This window comes from Etheostoma spectabile, chromosome 7 (assembly GCF_008692095.1).
Source record: "Etheostoma spectabile isolate EspeVRDwgs_2016 chromosome 7, UIUC_Espe_1.0, whole genome shotgun sequence".
NCBI classification, from domain to species: domain Eukaryota; kingdom Metazoa; phylum Chordata; class Actinopteri; order Perciformes; family Percidae; genus Etheostoma; species Etheostoma spectabile.
In genome coordinates this window covers 28,690,627-28,696,628 of record NC_045739.1, presented here as the reverse complement: position 1 = coordinate 28,696,628, position 6,002 = coordinate 28,690,627, and positions in this window count along the sequence as shown.

The window sequence follows — 6,002 nt, the reverse complement described above, 5'->3', positions numbered from 1 at the left end:
ACAGCTGTCCAGGTTAAGGTACAATTTAAACTTCTTTAGTTGGGTTCGAACCTATTTTATACTCATTAACTGTTTATGATTTTATACAGTCTATGGTTCAAACAGTTATTGTCATCCAGTGATTTCATTAGAAGAAGAATTGTCCCATTAAAAAGATGACTGATGCCACAAATTAAAAGCTTATTTCATGTTTGTATTTTTCTTGATCATCACCATGCCATAGTTGTATAGGCAAAATGTCATCAAATGTCAGAGAAAACAACACTTTTTTTCTCTCAACACATGATTGGTCAGCTATTAGTTACTAGTTACTTACTTAAACATACATTAGTTCATAAAATATGAGGCATTGTTTTGGACTGGACTACCAGTGTTGGAGAAAGCAAAAAAAAAGCAAAACATATTCAGTGGGGGAGAAAACTACTTTGCCTTATTTCAAGTGCAATTTCAGTTTAAAGATCCAAAGACAAGACAAGAACATTGCAGACAACAACATTCAGGATTTGCACTTTGTTTGTATTCTTGTTCAGGATGCCGGAACGTCTCAATAATATCTCAAAAGTTACATTCGATTCTCAAACACTCCCTGAAGAAAATACACAGCAGATAAATGGCCTTGATTATGAAAAGTAGCACAGCTGCACTGAGAGCTGATGTGTGGCAGGTGATCATTGAGGTGAAGTTTGAAGTTGAATCTAATAATACCAAGAGCTTTTGATGAACCCAATGTGACTCAAAAAGGCCTTTAAGTGCTTGTGTTTTTTTTTCTCCACTTTTGGCATTTCAGATTTCCAGCGAGACGGGATCTTCCATAACACAACCAAACTGCAAGGTTGTTTTCGGACATCTATCGATCTTCCCATCTGATCTCAGGTTTATTTGTTTGGGGGTTTGAGTGACTGAGTGCCTGCCAGTCATCAGCGGACACACAGGGGCTGGAATAATCTGGCCGCATCACGGCGTCTGACAAGCAACAGATTGCAGAGGGAGAGTTGAGTCACCTTTTACAGTATATTGCCTTTCAAGAGTACACAACACAGACTCACTGAATAATTAATAATAATATCTGGAATTCAGTTACTTCAGGGCCCTCATGGTTGGAGATGCAGGGAGTTTAGACACCCCAGAAAAGTCAGTCTCCTTTTCAGTACTGAGCATTCAGGAACTGGTCATGTTAAAGTTAAATTGCATTTACTTAATTGATAAAACTAACCACCAATGTGTCTGCTGTATTTTTGGACTTTTTTAGCCAATGTCAGTTTGTCTGGTAAAACTATTTTATCTTTAAAACTATGGATTGACATTCATGGTCTTCACAGGATGAATCCTCCTGATTTTGGTTATCCCCTGACTTTTTCCTCTGACGCCAACAGCAGGTCAAAGTTTGAATTTGTCTGGGGAAATACGTACATCTCTGGATGGAAAGCCATGGAACTGGGTTCCTGTTCGCCTCAGGACGAATCGTAAATAACATGATCCCTTAACTTTTCATCTTGCGCTATCATCAAGTCAATTTTAGGCAATTATTTGTCCATCCTTTAATGAATTAAGAGTAAATACCTGCAAAACCAATGACTTTCCAATCAGCCTCAGCTCTGCTTTGTGTTTAGTGCTAATTAATAACAAATGCTAGCATGCTAACACACTAAGATGGTGACCAGGATAAACATTATACTTGCCTAACATCAGCATGTTAGCATTGTCATTGTGAGCTTGTTAGCACATTAGCATTTAGCTCAAAGCATCCCTATGCCTATGTACGGCCTCACAGAGCTGCTAGCATGGCTCTTATTGATATATGTGTGTATATATATGTGTGTGTGTGTGTTTGTGTGTTTGTGTGTGTGTGTGTGTGTGCGTGCGTGTGTGTGTGTGTGTGTGTGTGTGTGGTGTGTGTGTGTGTGTGTGTGTGTATGTATGTGTATATTCCCAGTACACTGAACTTTTCATACTAGCTGAGTGGAGTTCAGACTAGTTTAGACTTATACACTATTGGTCGTATCTAAATATTTCCTTCAATTGATCGTAATATAATCATAATTAATATCTACATATTTCGTTGTGTCGTGGGTCTGTTTTGTTTCTGTGGCTGATGACAAAAGCCCACATGAGAGAGCTGGTCACAGCCCAGTGACTTCATGGATTAGATGAGTTACTCTCCCTTCATATCTATTTCATTACGCTGGCTAAATATGGAGTTTGTGACTGACAAGAGGCTGTACATCATCAGATGACTTATGAATGCAAATATCATTTGATGTTGCGTGTACTGGGGCCAGTGTTGCCATGTTACTCTACCAAGAGGTTCCAGCCCTTGTTGAAAACAAACAAATTAAAGAGCTTTTACCACCGTCATCATCATCATAAACTCTAGATATGGAAGTATAATTGTGAGTGAAGGACATAAAACACAGCGTCTGTTTCAGTGATGTGTGATGATGTCGTCCCACAAACAGATGCTGTATGAACACTAACATGTTCTCCTTGGACCTCATCCTTCCAACTACAGATTACCTTAAAAAGAGACAGACACACGCCTAAAAAGTTGAACATCCTTACGGCTGTACTCACTTCCTGCTCGGAATTACACTCAAATCAGTCACAGCATGTGTCAGATTGAGGTTAAAATTCATTCATTTGTATTCACACAGTGCAATCATGAAAATCCATCCAAGTCATGTGTATTAATGTCATGTTATAGCCTCCTACTTCTCAATATGTATCACATAATGAAACAACAAACAGCAAGTGTTATCTGATTGAAGGTTTTAATATGCTGTTTGAATGGACTCCAATAACAGATTGTCTCTCCCTGCACTCATGATGTATGACAACTATTTTTGGCAAAATGGGAACAAGAGATGTGTGTGAGGGCAGGTGTGACGTTGGAGAAGCAGATTGTCCACCTTTAGTCTCTTATGGAACCTGGGTCAAAGTGAGGGTCAGTTATTGAGAGAGCAGGTGTCTCATTCATGCTGTATGTCTCTTTCCCTTGTTGACATCCTGCACATTTCAGCATAGGTTTTGTGTGGAGTATTTAAGGCAACACTTAGCCTCAGCCTGATTCCTTTTTTCAAATTTAATTCATCTTAATTCAACTAGGACCACACATGAAAACATTAGTCTCAAATTGAGAAGATGTGATTCATGCCAGATTGAACTATTGGCAACACCATTAGTCTCTATCACACTAACAACTATAAATCTACAAGCACACATCAACATAGAAAGTCAGCACATTCACTACAGTTTTTGTTGAGGTTCTTATCAGTAGTGGTAAAAGTATTCAGAGTTTTTACTTAAGTAAAAGTACCAAAACAATGATGTAAAAATCCTCCATTACAAGGAAGAGTACTGCAGTCAAAATCTGAAGCTGCGTTCAGCTACGCAAATTTGTATTTTGATTTGATTCCTTTGACTTTTTGCTCTTTTTTGTCAAATATTGTCAAGTTTTGGGAGTCCCAAATAGTTATTGGAATGAAGCCATCTGAGAAGTGTAGAAGAGAAATGTCGAGAAACATCCCATCAGGCATTTTTACTTGTTAAGACCTCCCTTTTAGTGAGCGGTAGATCAAGAGCTAACAGTTTAAAAGGCTTTCACACTAGCAAAAGTATGAAACCATAAAGATAAGTTAATGTTCATATTGGCTTGCAACAAAGACATACTCACATGTATCTGTTTATCGGTTAGGAAATAGAAATCGACGGGGGACATATTTATGTATTTACATATGTATATATATGTATGACAGTTAATGCACTGAAGACAAGCTGCTGCAGATGGATACAGTTTACTGGAGGAGATACACAAGACTAAGGGATAGTCTTGTATATCCAGTTCTGAAAATGCTCTATTAGCCTTCCTGTAAAGGAATTTAATTTGTCTTCATTCCCTGAGCTTCACTCAGCTGCTGGTAGATGAGCATGGGAAATGTGTGCACTATTTTTGTCCAATTGCAACACGGGGTACTTTAATCACAGCTTCTTTTCAATTACCATGAAACAAGAGTTGAATAACCATTGCTGGGCTGTGGAATCCTCATCATTCCATGCTGCTCATGTAATTGTTTATGTTCGGTGGCTATTTTTGATGGAAGGGAAAACCCTTCATCTGTTGTAAGTCTGCATGTGACTTTTTTTTTTTTTTTATCTCACTGACACGCCACTTTCTTTGCTCGGTGTGTTTCAGGTCCGGCTGGAGTTGCTCAATGTTTGTCTTAGTGTTATGAGATCGCAACATTGTCCTGCAACAAGAAATACTAAGACCTTACTGTAAAGCTGCATCTGATCTGTTCTCTTAACCCTTGTGTTGTCTTCCTGTCAACCATGGTCACTTTTCTTTTCAATATCATTATCACTTTTTCCAACATTTTTGTCACTTTTTCAATGTTTTGGGTGCTTTTTTTGACGATTTCTTTTTTTTTTCCCAAAGATTTTTTTATATTTTTAATGTTGTCTTATTTCTTCGGCCCATTTTATGTGACTTTTTTTTTTTTTTTTTAATTAACTGAAAACGGGTCAATTTGACCCAAGGACAACATGAGGGTTAATACTGTAGCCCCCCCAAACTGGCTTTTTTTTTTTACCTCATGAAGCATTACTTATAGATTGATTCTTCTAAAATCACTTTGACTACAGCAGGTAAGTTTATTAAGCGGCTCTTCAGCAACGGCGTTCACTGCTGCTCGACAACTGGCGGCCTGAAAGACAGTTCATTGGATGCATATGGAACAGCTACTGTATAGGTGCTTTATGGTCACACACTAATGGATCTCCTCCTGCTGTCATTAGCTTCCTCTTCATCTTCGCGTTCAATTTTAAAAAGCAGGACGATGGTTTACTGCTCGATGTGGGGCCTTCAGACTGCCTGAAGTCATGAAACATGCTGAGCTTAAGCTAAAATATAGAATGATTTTGAATCTACTTTGAAGTCAGAGTGGGAAAATAAAGAAGTTTATGAGTCAGCGGGCTTTGAAGAAATTAATTTGTGTTAAGAAAGCTGTGAAATTGACTTGAATTGAAAACCTGAGGAGGATTATCCGTCACACTGAACATAAAGGTTCAAACAGCTGACTGTTTTAACCCTTGTGTTGTCTTCCCGTTAACCATGAACTTGTCCTTCCAGGTCAACATTGAAAATGAGCTTTTTTTTGGTGTGCTTTACCAATGTTTTTGTCACTTTTTCCAGCTTTGGGCGCTTTAAAAACAAAAAAAAGACCTGAGCTGGTTTAATAACAGATTTTACACTTATTCTTGGAATTCATGGTCAACATACCTCATTTATATCAAATTATACACAAGTTTTTAGTTAAAAAGGCAGAAATTATTAATAATTTTGACTAATAGTTAAGATCAGAGGATGTTGAGATGGGTAGATGTCAAAGTTTAGTCCAGATACTGTTTTTAAAAATAATTCAAATGCTATAACATTAACTAAAACACCCAAAAATGCAATGAAAGTAATCACTAATATCACCTGAAGAACGTTGTATGGAGTCATCCATGTTATTTTTGGGCAATTTGGTTGAAAGAAATCCATTTTTCTGATATAAAACACTTAGAAACGGGTCAATTTGACCTGAGGACAACACAAGGGTTAACGTCATTGCCACTGCATTTGTCTCTGGATACTGTCAATCTGTTGTCACCCTACTTTTAACTACATGGTGCAGGTAGGCCATCCCGATAGATGGTTCCCACTCGACAGAATGAGCTACATCTATAGAAGCGGTAGGCCATTCTGATAGATATTACCCACCTGACAATAAAATCAAAAGTCCTTGCATGGAAATAATCCCTTCCCTTTAAACTCACTGCCAATGTGCTTCTATTTGTGTGTTTTTGACACTTGGTTACCAACAAAAACACTAAAAATAATTGGCGTACATGCACAATACAAATAAAGAACAATAACTGTGGGTGCTCCCCTATGAATCATGCTGACGAGGACATCTAGTGGTTTCTTTTTCCATGTGTTCAAGTGAAGTGACGAGACTTCTGTG